The following is a 14,291-nucleotide window of genomic DNA, read 5'->3' as shown; positions in this document are numbered from 1 at the left end:
ACTAATTGAGCCTGCTGGTGGCTCTGAGTCTACCTTGACCCTGATGCGCCAGATACGCATCCCAACTGTGGGCAAGTTCTCTTCATATGCCTCAACTGACCACACTGATAACAATTAAACCCTTGACCTTTATTCTGAGACTGAGACTGACTTTGAGATCGGTTAGGTGGTGGTACTTTTAACCGCCCTCCTCCCTTTTGTGGGCATGAGAAGGCTGTGTGACCTGGTTGGCCACACTTGAAACAAGAGAAGCTACTCGATGCACTTTTTCCCGGACCCGCACTAGGTAAAGGAAAAGTGGATCTAGATTGCTATGGTTGGGACTAGCATGGATAGGTGTTCCTGCTCTTCTTGTTCTACCTATAGTCTCCTTGAGACTCTTGGCCCCTAGACCTCTCCTCTACTTGTATGGAAATTTCTACGTGTGTTGCCATCTCCACAAGATGGTCATATTCCCAAATCATATTTCTGACAAGCTAGGACATAATTTTTGTTTTCAATTTCTTTTCAAATTCAATGCAACGGCGCTCTTCCGTTGCCACCAACTCTGGTGCAAATCTAGACAAACTAGAGAAGACTGCCTCAAGCTCGGCCATGAGCATGTCGAGTTGTTTGAGGTCTTTAAACTCTTGCCTTAATCTCTCCCTAGCAGTGGGCGGCATGTACTTATCTTGGAAAGCAACCGCAAAGGCTTCCCATGTCGACTCCAATCTACCCTTGGCATATTTTCACCATTGACCCGCGTCTCCCTTAAGGTAGTAACTCGCTAGAGTCACTCTTAGTTCACTACCTTCGATGTGAAGCATCTCAAATGTCTTCACAGTTTGTTCGAGCCACTCATCCGCTTTCTTGGGCTCGGGGCCACGATGGAACTCATCCGGTTTGGCCGGCAAGAACTCTGTAGTAAGGAAACTTGCCCTTGACTCTGCGGTGTTCTCTTGGACTTGATTCTCCACCCTCAACAAGTTCATAGACTCTCTTAAAGCCCCTGCCATTTCTCGAGCTAGGGCCCCCATTGCGGTTTTACCCGCTTGTCCTACCTGCTCGGCCACATTAGCTTGTCCTGCTTGCTTGGCTAAACTCTTCTTCTTGTACTGGAACCCTATGGATCGGTACCTCAAGCACGCCTTGGCGAGCCCTACCATGCCTCCCATCTCTACGACCACAGACTTGACCCCTTCCTAACATCCTAATAAAGGACACAACAAAAATAATTTAGCACATTAACTCATTTGTGCTCGTAACTTGACTCACACGTCTGACTACTACAATTCTATATATTTCTCTACGATATTCAGTTTCACTCCACATATACACTTAGTCATGTAAACACATACGGACTATTCTTTTATTATGAAATCCGTCCCACGAAACATCAAGAATTCTTAGTAGAACGAGTATTGATTAAGTACCCTTCTAATGAGACCTCAAGGAATTTAACAAGCGCAAACAACATCCCAAAAGTCCAATCCGATACCCATTTAGTCATATAAGCATGTTATCACATAGTCACAAAATGCATAACACTTCCTAAGCATGCAAAATGAACCCATTGTCGTTAAACAACCACTTCCCATGAGCTTCAAGTATTCAAACCCGGTAGCTCTGATACCAAGTTGTAACGCCTCAAATTTCTAGCCCAAATGATAATGCAACAATCATGGCTCTTTCAAGGAAAACCAAATATAAATCTCCAAACTTACATTACATGATACAATAGTTCATCATGCAACAATACATTAATCCAACAACAAGTAAAATAAACAAATAAATACCCCCAAGAGTTTACAAGTTTCCAAGGCTTGAGCCTGGTTACACAAAATGGTTATTCAAACCCACACACATACAGCCCTTGGCTTACATGCAGAGTCATAGCAAAATGAGAGTCTCATACTCTCAACACACATTTCCTCGCCTTTAGTTAGGCGGCATCACCACATCTTTTCCTGCACAAAAATCCTGTAGGGTGAGCATAAAGCCCAGTAGGAAATTCTTAACAAAGTATATACATTTTATACAAGTCTCAAGAGATGAATTGCACATGCCATGTTATGCCTCTTTTTGAAGATGAATCACATTTTCATCTTTTGAAAACCATCATGCTCAATGATGTCATGCAATTTCAATTGTTCGAAACTTAACAATTTATTTCAAGGGCAGTATATACAACTCTGGTAATCCCTAGGTAGGTGTCTGCAAGTAGACTATACAAGTACTACCAAATTGTCATTTTTATCGGTATTAACCGGAAGGCTGGGCATCTATCCGCTCGAGTTTTCGGTCTTTCACCCTGGAGTCTCAAGCCAACTTATTCAATATCATCTACACCACCTATCAAGACTTACCAACATATTTATCCCAAAACCATTCCTTGAAAACATGTTTCTTAACATTCTTTTCTCAATGCAATTTTTCAAATCAACTCTCAATCCTATGCCCCTACCTAGGGATTACCAGAGTTGTATTTACCAACCTTGAAATAAATTGTTAAGTTTTGAAAAATTGAAATTGCATGACATCATTGACCATGATGGTTTTCAAATGATGAAAACGTGATTTATCTTCAAAAAGGGGCATAGCATGGCATGTGCATTTCATCTCTTGAGACTTGTATAAAATGTATATACTTATTTAAGGATTTTAGTAGACTTTGCTATATGATTGCAGGTCTTGGATTCTTGCCTTAATCCCTTCATCTGAAGAACTATTGTGAGTGCTATAATGTTTTGATAAAAGCTTTGCTTTGTTTTGTTTTGGAAAAGTATTTGATCAAGTATTAATAATTATCTATTAGCTTTTGTATCAAGTATTACCTTTGTTTTGATGACATTCTTAGAAAGTCCTTAGTGCTAGGGGACTATAATGCAACTAGTACCCTTGTTTTAGATATCTCCCTTGCCACTGACGGTCTTGTATAGGTGGGTTTGTCTAATCGATTCCGGGTCGATTATTCCCTTGTGTTGTTAGAAATGTCATCCCTTGTATTACGTTGATGCTAGTAAGCATCCCTTGAAGCTTTGAAAGACTTTGATAGATGAACTTGGTTCATCCCTTGATTTTGTACAAGCTATGATATGTACTGTTTTGATAAAGATCTCGGATATCATTCATTCAAACCTTTATTACTTATATCATTCAGTGAGTATCCAAGCTCACCCTTCTCTTTATATATATGTAGGTGACGAGCAAGAAGGTGATGTTGCCTAAGCTTTGTTTGGAAGATGTTTTGATTCATGTTTTGCAAGCATCTTGAAGATTATGCTTCTTAGTTGTAATTCATGTCTTTGTATATTTCGGCTTAAGAAGCCTTTTGATCAAGATGTAATATGTATTTTATGTTGTTTTGTATTCAAGTTGTAAAACCATGTTAAGATGTATGTCATTTCATTAGATCTATGCACAGCTCTTATGGACTACTTAGATTTAAATTTATTGCTTCCGCACATATAAGCCCCATTTATTTGTGTGAAACTTTGTAAGTTGGCCTTTGGTAATCTCGGATTACTAGCCATTATGGCACCATTCTAGTAGGGGCAGAATGGGGTCGTGACAGATTGGTATCAGAGCCAGGTTTCTTATAGTACGTTATTCACACACTTTTAGTCCTAAAGAGCATAGAATTTCCCTTAGAGTGATGTGAGGATTGCATCATATTGCTTGTTGTTTGACAAGGTGTGCATTATCTCGGCATGATCATTTGTTACTTGCACACATGTCTATTTGTCCATCTTGTTTTAAAGTCACATTTTGCATACCCCTAGCATCATGACAAGGGGACGACCTCCAGTTAGATGAGATCATTCTGAGGATAGGTTGGATAGATTGGAAAGGTTAGTAAAGGGTTTGACCCATGAATTGAGGCAAGCAAGGCAACAGAACACTAGTACCACCTCTACCTAGGCCGAGCAGACTAACGGCCGAAATGTAGTTCCACCTCCACCTTCTCCTGTACCGCAAGTGCCTCCACAGCCAGCTCTATATGGGGATGGCACGTTAACTCTGATCAAAGAATTCAAGAAAATGAATCCACTAAAATTTCATGGAGGTATAGAGCTGTTGAAGGCAGAAGCATGGGTTCTTGAAATGGAGAAGTTGTTTGAAGTTTTTCCTATCACCAACACACAGAAAGTGTCATTGGCAGCATTTACATTGGATGACAATGCTCGTAGGTGGGGGATGATGATCCGAGAAGGTAATCTGGGTTTGACTTGGGCCAGATTTTTGGAGTTATTTTATGACAGGCATTTTCCCCTTAGTGTTCAAGATCGCAAGACCACAGAATTCTAGACTCTAACATAAGGCAACAAGACAGTGGTTGAATATGACCGCGCTTTCACCGAGTTGGCTAGATATGCACCTCACATGGTCAATAACAAATATAGAAAAGCTAGGAAGTTTGAGAGTGGGCTTCGTGGACCGATACAAGATCGGGTTAATATGCTCAACATGCCGACTTACGCCGGAGTATTCGACAAAGCCATCCTGGCAGAAGCTAACTTAAACAAATATCAGAGTTCAGGAGAGAGCCAGAGAAAGAGAAAAAATTATGACAACCGCCGAACATCGTTTGATGCCAAGAAGAAGGGAAATGTGGGTAGTTCAAGCAACTCAAATCAGGGAAGTGGTACTAAGCTAACATGTTCAAGTTGTGGGAAGCCACATTTTGGAGTTTGTCGTTGGGCGTCTGGAGCTTGTTTTCAACGCGGTGATATGGGTCATCGTGTTAAAGACTGTCCCAAGACAAAGACTAATGATGGTAAGAAAAATGGGGGTACTTCGGGTTCTGCACAAAAAGGCAATGTCGGGAAAGAACAGATGAGGCAAGTGTAGACGTCCCTGAACGCCCCGGGAGGACGAGTCCCGTTCTGTTCGTTTTGGGTTCACTACAGTTCGGACTCTCAAATTGTCACGGTCCTAAATCTGAACCAAAGAGTCCAAATCTGGCAAATCGTTTTGGAAAACTGATTTTTAAAAAAGAAGTGCCAAACATGGACTGCTTTGCCAGATACTGAGTCGCCACCTAAATATTTTTTATGGGAGAATTTAGGAAACCCTGGCTTGGTGCCAAAGGCCACGTGTCCGTCATCACCAAAGTTGCCTTGGCTCGGGAGCTCAGGTACGATTGGGGAAGGTCAGCTATGAGCACCCTCTCTCGCCTGATCCGAAGATCGGCCTCTACTAACCGCGATATCCATTTTTGAAAACGTTATGTGTTCTTATTCCGGTTATTAGCCTAGAATTACTATGTTATGCGCAAAGCAAACAAGTATAGACCAAATCGCCTAAATTGGAACAAAACATTTCATGCTTGTTTTGAAAATGGTTTGCTACTCGCAAGTAGGCTAAAAATGTAGATTTCACCACCCTCAAATGGGCTTTAGAAAAGATGATTTTGCCACTACCTAGTGGGCTTAAAACTCACAGTTTTAATGCGTTATACCAATTTAGTTAATTCAACCTCCATCCACAGGCATTCAAGCAGTTATATCACATAAGCAGCTAGCCTCATGGTAATCATGCTATTATGGCAACACTCACACGCATGCGGTATGCTAAAGCATAAATGCTTACCGAGTACTCCAAGCCAGAACAGAAGCTAGTTAGTAATCATGTGCATGATCCTAGTTCATGTTGAGATGGCTAATGTAACACATGCAAGATGCAACTACAATAGGCTCGGGTATCCTAAAGATGGCATGTGAAAATGCTGCAACTAACAGGTATTCAACTTGGAATTGAAATACAAATGCAGTTAGTATGATGTACCCAGCCCGGTGCACGTAGGACAAATGTATGGATGCACACATGCATAGCATAAGGTATGCTAATTTAAATATGCCCTAATACTAACCATCAAAAGCAGGTAAGTAAAAGGAAGAAAGAACTGGGGGTTGGAAGAAATGCACACACGCACCCACACTTATTACAAGTTAGCCCTCACTCGGTGGGACCGAAAGAATAATACAATTTAACTAACTAACAAGCTAATTAAATATTACAGACCACCTAATTAATTAAGCAAATTAATTAATCCAATTTAAGCAATAAACAGCCTCGGGAAAAGGGTCCGATGCGATGCGTGCTCGATTCCACTCGGAAGTCACTGCCATGCACAAGCTGCCTCTGCTTTGACTATTTTGCTTCTCTGAAGACTGCACAAATCTCAGGGTTGCTTCCCTGAATGTTGTGGAACACCACCGGCTGAGGGAATTGGTCACTGGCCATAGAGAATGGTCACCGGCCACAAATTAATCCATCGGCTGCTTATGGATGGCCGGTCGGCACTGCACATGGCCGGCTGGCCAAATCTTCTAGCAGAATCTGTTTTTGACAGCAGCAGAGGGCAAAACATAGCATGGCAATGCATTTCAAGCAATGTATGCACCAATCACACCCCTTATCATATTCATGACTCAAAGAGATATGATTCTCGATTCTCGGACCACCAATCGCGCATTTCCATGCATGATGGCCCAAGGAACCAAGTATGCATTTCGATATGGAATGCAATGTCAACCTCTATCATACTCAACTCAAGAGGTGAAGCATGCATGCCAATGCAATGCATCCTAGGTATGGAGGCTAGTATGCAACATGGCAATGCAATGTGTAATGTAGGTTAGGCACACAACCTAAGTAAAGAAGCATGTGAGGCATGAAGCAATGCAACCTACAAGTATGCAAGACACAGTGTGGATGTTCAAGCATGCAAGCAAGCATGTGGCTTCATTCAATCATGCAACAACACACTAGTATGCAACAACACACAAGGTGAAAATGCAACAACATGCAAAGGGGTGGACTTAAACTAATTTAGGCAGCCCTCAAACAAACCTAAAACAGTGGCCAAAATGATGCAACAAAGGCATGAAAACACACACACAAATATGCATCAACAAGGGCCTAAACATGGAGCATAAGCCATCAACTCTTCAAAGCATGGAAGGGATGGAAAATGCAAGCATATAAGCACATCATGAGGTCTGAAATAACATACCAAGTGATTCCAAACCACTGAAACAAAGCAAGGATGGCATGCCGGAGAGGCCAAAGCTTAAGGCATTCAAGAGGGATTGCATGGTAGCTATACAAAGCAAGACATGAATGACTCAAATGACCTAAAACAGTCCTTTAGCACATCAAAATATGCATATAAGCTTCACAAAGCTTAGCCAAAACACATAAGCATGGTTGTCTAAATACTATGCATGTATTGAGGCAAATCATGGCATTACAAGGCATGTATGCTAAGCAAGCATGGTGTACCAAAACCAACTAAAAACAGAGCTATATCATGACATAATAAGCATAAATATCAGTCAAGGCATGGCCAACATGAACCTAAACATGATGCTCACTAAAGAGGCAAAAATGGCCCTTTTCAAGGACAACAAGGAGAGGGGGTGGCCCTCACCTTCTTAGGACCTCAAGGTACCATCCTCATCATTGAAATCCCTCATGATTTCAGTGGTGAGGAGGCCCAAACACAATGGTCCCGGAGCTCAACCGAAATGGCACAAAACAAGGGCCAAACAAGCCTTAAGAGGGGTCAAACAACCCCAAAGCTTAAAACACCCTTAAGAAACTATTTAGGGCAGATAAAAACAAGACTTTTCTATGTTATATGTTAAGCTCAAAAACAGTTGCAAGATAAGAAAAAAGACTATGCAAAAATGGGGAATAAAGGGTGAAGTTCTTACCCTTGATGACCCTCTCCACAAACAATGGTCTAGCAGCTTCTCTAAGCTCAAAACCTGCCAAAAACTTCAAGAACAGCCTCTTTGTACCTCAGTAGTTAAAAGAAGGTGTGATGGTGGGTGTTTATGCACAAAAGTAAGACAAAACACACACAAAACACAAAAAAGAGGGAGATATAGATATAGGATAGATACACAAATCAAACCCTAAAACTAGAACCCTCTGAAAAAATTGTCTAACCTAAAAGAGGGAGAAGAGGCCCCTGTTTATAGACAATCCCTCTTGTCAAGCTTCCAAAGCAAGCTAGACAAGAGGGAAATCCCTCCATACACGTGTATGGAGGGGAGCAGAGTGTATGCCAGGTAGCGCAGCTGGCATAAAAATATCTGTAAAAGCAGATGAACAATGATCGGCCAGTGAAAAATGTAATTTGACCAAAATAGATGGCCGGTTGTCGGTCGGCCAAATATTTGGCCGGTGGCAACAAAACACAGCCGATGGCAACAAAACACAGCCGGTGGCCTCAAGCCATGGCCGGTGGAGTGTGGGGATGTCTCACAAGCCATTCCCTACCCTCCAAAGAAAAACACAAGTGTTTGGTCCCAAACCGAACACAAAACAGTCGAGTCGAGAGATCCTGAAGTAGGACGCGTAGCTGAGACCTCCGGGAACTCGAGACGAACACGAACAAGGATGATTACCATGTGTTCAAACGGTGACGTCCAAGTCTTGAGGACGGTCAAAAATGGGGTGTCTAGAGTTACCCCACTTTGACAGAACTCGAAAGTCATAACAACGACGGGAGTGAGTGTCAAAGCCTAGAGACGACCCATTTTTGACAAGGCCGAAGACTTAGACAAACATACAAGCTACAGATAAGGTATGCGCCCGAAGGCGAGGGCAAAATGCAACTGACAATGCAAGAAGCCGAACATAACTTATGATCATGCAAAGAAAGCTGTAACGAAGCATAACATGCAACAGTTTTAAGCAATCAACACAAATCCAACTACATTACAATGCAGAAAGGATGTAAGAGAATCATGTAATTCTTGCTACGTTTCACGCGGAGAATACAATACCTGTCCGGCTTGTCTGGTTGCACCAGCCTCAAATGAACCGTGCATACAATATCGTGCCTGAAAGAGAAAGAAAACTTAACAGGTATGATATCGTTAGCACCATGCATAACATGCAAAATGAATGCAAAATGATATGCAATATATACAAAACTATGTACAATAATGCAAAAGAAAATGCAATATAATTAAATCATGATCCAATCATGAGTGGTTCAAAACCACACGAATGTCAAATAGATTGATGGAGGTAACAAGTCCGTCTACCATAGAAAAGGTGTTGCAACCCTCAAAGCGCGTAGACATGCAGAACTATGAGTGATGTAGACGGACGCAAGAACAAGTAATTGGGTGGAATGACATAAGTGGGGAATGATCCGCTAACGAAAGAACATGATCCTAATGCAGAATGCAAAAATTACACTACAATGTAATATGTATGATGGATATGGCGCGCGGGCCAAACCAAATCTTGCCTAGGAAAGGCATGGACACAAACAAACCACGTCTAACATAGAACAGTCATACAGAACTATGAATGTATAGACGTGAAAAGTATGGGCACATACCAGTCCAAGCTCAACAAGGAAAGGCGCAAACCCTAGATGGAGGTGATGCAACGAATGCATGCAAGCTACAATATGCAATGGAATGGATATAGTGGATTAAGGCCTACGGCCAAACCGTATCATGCCTAGGAAAGGCATGGACACAAACAAGCCACGTCTGACATAGAACGGTCAGACAGAACTATGAGTGTATAGACGTGAAAAGCATGGGCACATACCAGGCCAAGCTCAACAAGGAAAGGCGCAAACCCTAGATGGAGGTGATGCAATGAATGCATGCAAGCTACAATGCAACATCTACAGTAGGTAATGGAATGGATATAGTAGGTTAAGGCCTACGGCCAAACCGTATCTTGCCTACGAAAGGCATGGACACAAACAAGCCACGTCTAACATGGAACGGTCATATAGAACTATGAGTGTATAGACGTGAAAAGTATGGGCACATACTAGACCAAGCTCAACAAGGAAAGGTGCAAACCCTAGATGGAGGTGATGCAATGAATGCATGCAAGCTACAATGCAACATCTACAATATGCAATGGAATGGATATAGTGGGATGCATGACATATGCAATATATTACAATGAAATGCATGACATATGCATGTTGTTGTTTTTTGTTTTTTTTGATTTTGTTTGAAATGCATGTTGATGCATGCTGATGTAAACGCGTGACAACGTACGTCTTGTGATATGCATGACAATGCAAATGATCCTGAATGTGCGACCACATGTGTCGCTCGAAAGGCTTATGAACTCGAATGCGCGACGACGCGCATTGCTTGAAATGCATGATAATGCATGTGAACTTGAATATGAGACGACGCGAGTCGCTTGAAATACATGTACAATACAACTTACCAAAAGTCGTTCGGGCATGACAAACACCGAAGGACTTGCACCTTCAGAGGATTTAAGGTCTCCTAGACCGAGCGTATTTAAGGTCTCGCCAGACCATGGCGAATGCATAACAATGCAAGCATAATGACGTATAACTCAACACGTGTTTGCAAAACAACGTATGTGGCGCAACTTTCGAATCTTAAAAGAGACAAAAGGATACAAAAAGGATCACCTTGCACATATTCGAGTGCCATGAACAGAAGACACGGTCTGAGGTCAAAACGGAGGCAGGTTGAGCTTCGGAAAGGCACTGTCTTGCACTATCTTGAGAAATAAATGCCCTAAACTATACATCTAACCCAAACAAGGTTATAGGAAGCTCACCGGCCATCAGGGGAGGTCACCGGCCATCCACCGGGCATGAAAACATCTTACCGGCCAAATATTTGGCCGACCGTCCAAAAATGTAGCCGACCGGACAAATGTTGCCGAATCGGGGCAGTTTCGACTTTTCGCCTTGGGTCTTTTAAAATAGGGTTTCAAACCCTATTTTCTTACTTCCCTCTAGCTGAAATTTCATCCCCTCTCTCTCTAGAGCATTTTCCCCTCTTTCCTTCTCCGTTTTCTTGCGTTTCACGCCCGTTTCATCGTTTGATTTGCGAAGTTCATCGCGTTTCGAACACTTTCATCCGATCGAAACTTCGTTTCAGTGTAGTTTTTTTCAATTTCCACCTCTTGGAGTTTGTTTCCCCCAAGTTTTTCTTGATTTCATCACATTTTCCACATTTCAGCTTTTTCGGCCATTTTCTACCCTCCCAGGGTTGACTTTTTGTTGACCTTTCGCATTCTAGCCCTGTTTTCACTTTTCGGGCCATTTCCTCATTTTCTCTGAGATGGAAGATGATATTCCATGGGGCGGGACTCCCCCGGATCACGAGACGGACGCAGAGGCCAAGCTCCTCCCCTTAAGCGTCCGCCCGTTCGACCCGGCGACCTACCGGCCGGCGATCCACGTCTTGCCTCCCAACGGACTTTGCCAGTTTCGGAGATTTGGCAGGGCGATGCCTCCAGAGCTTCTCTTGCGTGAGCCTACATCTCATCTGTCCTTCGGCGCTTCCGAGGTAACATTCCTTCCTCTGTTTTACTTTCTGCGACGTAGAACACTTAAGCGCCAACTGCCAAAGCTGATTATATTCTTTAACTGCTAAGCTCAGATACACTGATGCACTGTATACTGTAGTTAACTGTGAAAACACTTGCAACTGATATCTGTTTGAAACTGACACGTGCACACACACTGCATTTGCCCTGAACCACTCAAACACGCTGGCACATCACATGTTGTAGTTCACTGTGAGCACACCGGCATTCGGTACCTATTTGAATCTGAACACGTGCACAAATGCTATATCTGTACTGAACCACTCAAACACGCTGGCACATCACACGTTGTAGTCCACTGTAAGCACACCGGCAACCGATAGTTGTTTGAATTTGAAAATACGCACACATGCTATATTTGCCTGAATTCTGAATGCCTTTCAAAACTGGTATATTTAGCATTGCTTCGCAATTGTTTGTTTGAAAACTGGGAGATTTCCATACCGTCCGGGGGTATAGGAACATCGCCGCCCGAGACTGGTACGCTGAGCTACCCGATGCGATTCGCCACATCGTGGATCAGGCCGGCTTCGGCGCATTCCACAGAGGACTATCCAGACTTACCACGAACAGGCCTCTTCCCGCCGCTCTAGCGGAGAGGTGGTGGGACACCACCGATTCCTTCCACTTCTCTGCTACGGGAGACATGATGATGACTCCCAACGACTTCTCGATGCTTACCGGCATCGGGATAGGGGGTGATCCGATCCCCTTTGATACTGACATGGACGAGTGGGAGGCCGCTCAGACATATTTGCTTGGCGAGGTGCCACCTCTCGCACGTCCCGGCTTCGTCCGATATTCCGGGTTCGAGGTCCAGTACAGGGTCCAGTCAGCTTTGACCGAGGAGGCTCTGATGACCCAGGAGGCGGTGGAGCAGTACGCCCGCGGCTTTCTGATGTTTCTGCTGGGGACGACTATTTTCGCCGACCGGGCGAATACCGTGCAACTCTGCCTGCTCAGCGCTTTAGTGGATGTCACATAGATCCTGCGCTGTGTCTGGGGTGGCGCCGCTCTGTCTACACTTTATGGCTACATGAGCTCAGCTTCCCATGGCAGCGAACAGTTGCTCGGGGGTTAGTGGCGTGCTTGGGAGGTACATTTCCTTTTTCTTCTTAACATTTCATTTCTGCTTTCTATTATCTGTACTCTGTACTGTACTCTGTACACTGCACACACTGTGGTCTGCTTTACCCTGACTGTATACTGTACACACGGCACACACATACTCTGTTTTACACTGATTGTACACTGCTCACACTGTACACTCTGCTCAATACACTGCACACGGCTCTGCTATCTCTGTTTTGTTTCGTATTCTACTTTATCTGATAATCATACTGGTATTTATTCTGCAGTTGCGGGTCTACGCCTACTTTCCGAGACTTGCCCCTATGCCAGATGCGGAGACCCCTCTCGTCTTTCCATTTTCGCGCCGTTTCGACAGGAGGTGCGTGCGGAGGCCTCGGGAGACGTTTAGCTTCTTCCGCCGCTATTTTGATACCATCACTCCCACAGAGGTATGTTTTACTTGCAGTTCATTTAAGCTTCGCTTTACACTGTATTGTCAATAATAGTAGATAACAATCTGTATTTTAGTTTCAGATCACCTGGCAGCCTTAGCTCCATTGCCAGCCATGATTCGTCATTGGTTTGCCAGTGCTGAGGAGACCTCACGTTTTCGGATTTTGCTGGAGGGCCCGGTCTGTCGGGCTTGGTACCTGGGTGAGCGTTTCCTACGCCAGACCCTAGGGTTACCAGAGCAGATAGTCCCGGTTCACCCTCTTGAGCATATGAGGAATACCGAGAGATTCACCGCCGAGCAGATGGCTGACCACATGATCAGCTGGGATGCGACCCGCTTCAGAGGCATAGGCGACTACAGAGAGTACGTGCAGACGTATGTTATGCGGCCTCTGAGCGGCGGCCGTCTAGTTGAGGGAGAGAGGCCCGCGGCGCCGGCAACTAGGCCAGGAGCGGGGGTTGGGGCAGGAGCATCGAGAAGAGCTCGGGTCCACGGCAGGGGTGGAGTTTAGAAAGGGCCGGGGGGTGGCTGGCCTGCACTGCCCACTTCACTGACATATAGAGGGTAGGGTGGGGCGACCTACCAGATCCCCGTTGCTCCTCCTCCGGCTGACCACGAGTTGGTTGGTTTTCATGACTTGCCTCTGGTATGTATTACTACATTTTATGCATCTTGTATTGGCATTTCATTTCAGTTTATTTGGTATTCCGCAGAATGCTGATGTATCTGATACTTTTGCAGGCTTCTTCTGAGTATACCCGGCAGTCCTTGGGGCTGAATGCCTCCATGATGGGGATGTTGCAGCGGACTTTCGACCTCCTAGCCCTCTATAGTATTTCGGTATGTTCTTCTGATCACGATCTCAAACCATATACATAAGCCGCTTCACATAATCTGGTGCACAACACAACACTTGATAAGCTGCTAATGACATTCATACACTGTCCTCATACACTGCATTCTGCACTGATAAACTGCTTACGGCATTCGCACACTGTACTCATACACTGCATTCTGCACTGATAAACTGCTCACGGCATACTGATGCGTTTGCCTCTTATACTTTTCAGCCTCCTTTCCAGATTCCCACTGTGGGAGGTGTTCCAGCCAGGCCTTCTGTTCCTGCCGGAGGAGATGGAGAGGGCAGTGTATTCCCCCACACCAAGGTGGGGCACACTCACGTTGGGAGTAGCTCGCGGGCTCCAGTCCCTGATGACGATGACGAGGAGTCGGAGGCGGAGGCTGAGGCAGAGTCGTCGTCGTCGGAGACCAGAGACGGCTCGGACTCGGGCTCAGATAACAGCGCTGATGATGCTCCTGGACCTTTGTCCAGGAAGAGGACTAGGACGGACTCCCAGGCCTGAGATCCTTTGTCATTGATCTAGATTTTTGCTATTTTTTTTCTCCTTTTTTT

The sequence above is a fragment of the Camellia sinensis genome, chromosome 15 (assembly GCF_055761805.1).
Source record: "Camellia sinensis isolate YWXY chromosome 15, ASM5576180v1, whole genome shotgun sequence".
NCBI lineage: Eukaryota > Viridiplantae > Streptophyta > Magnoliopsida > Ericales > Theaceae > Camellia > Camellia sinensis.
Note: the sequence above shows the minus strand (reverse complement) of the source record.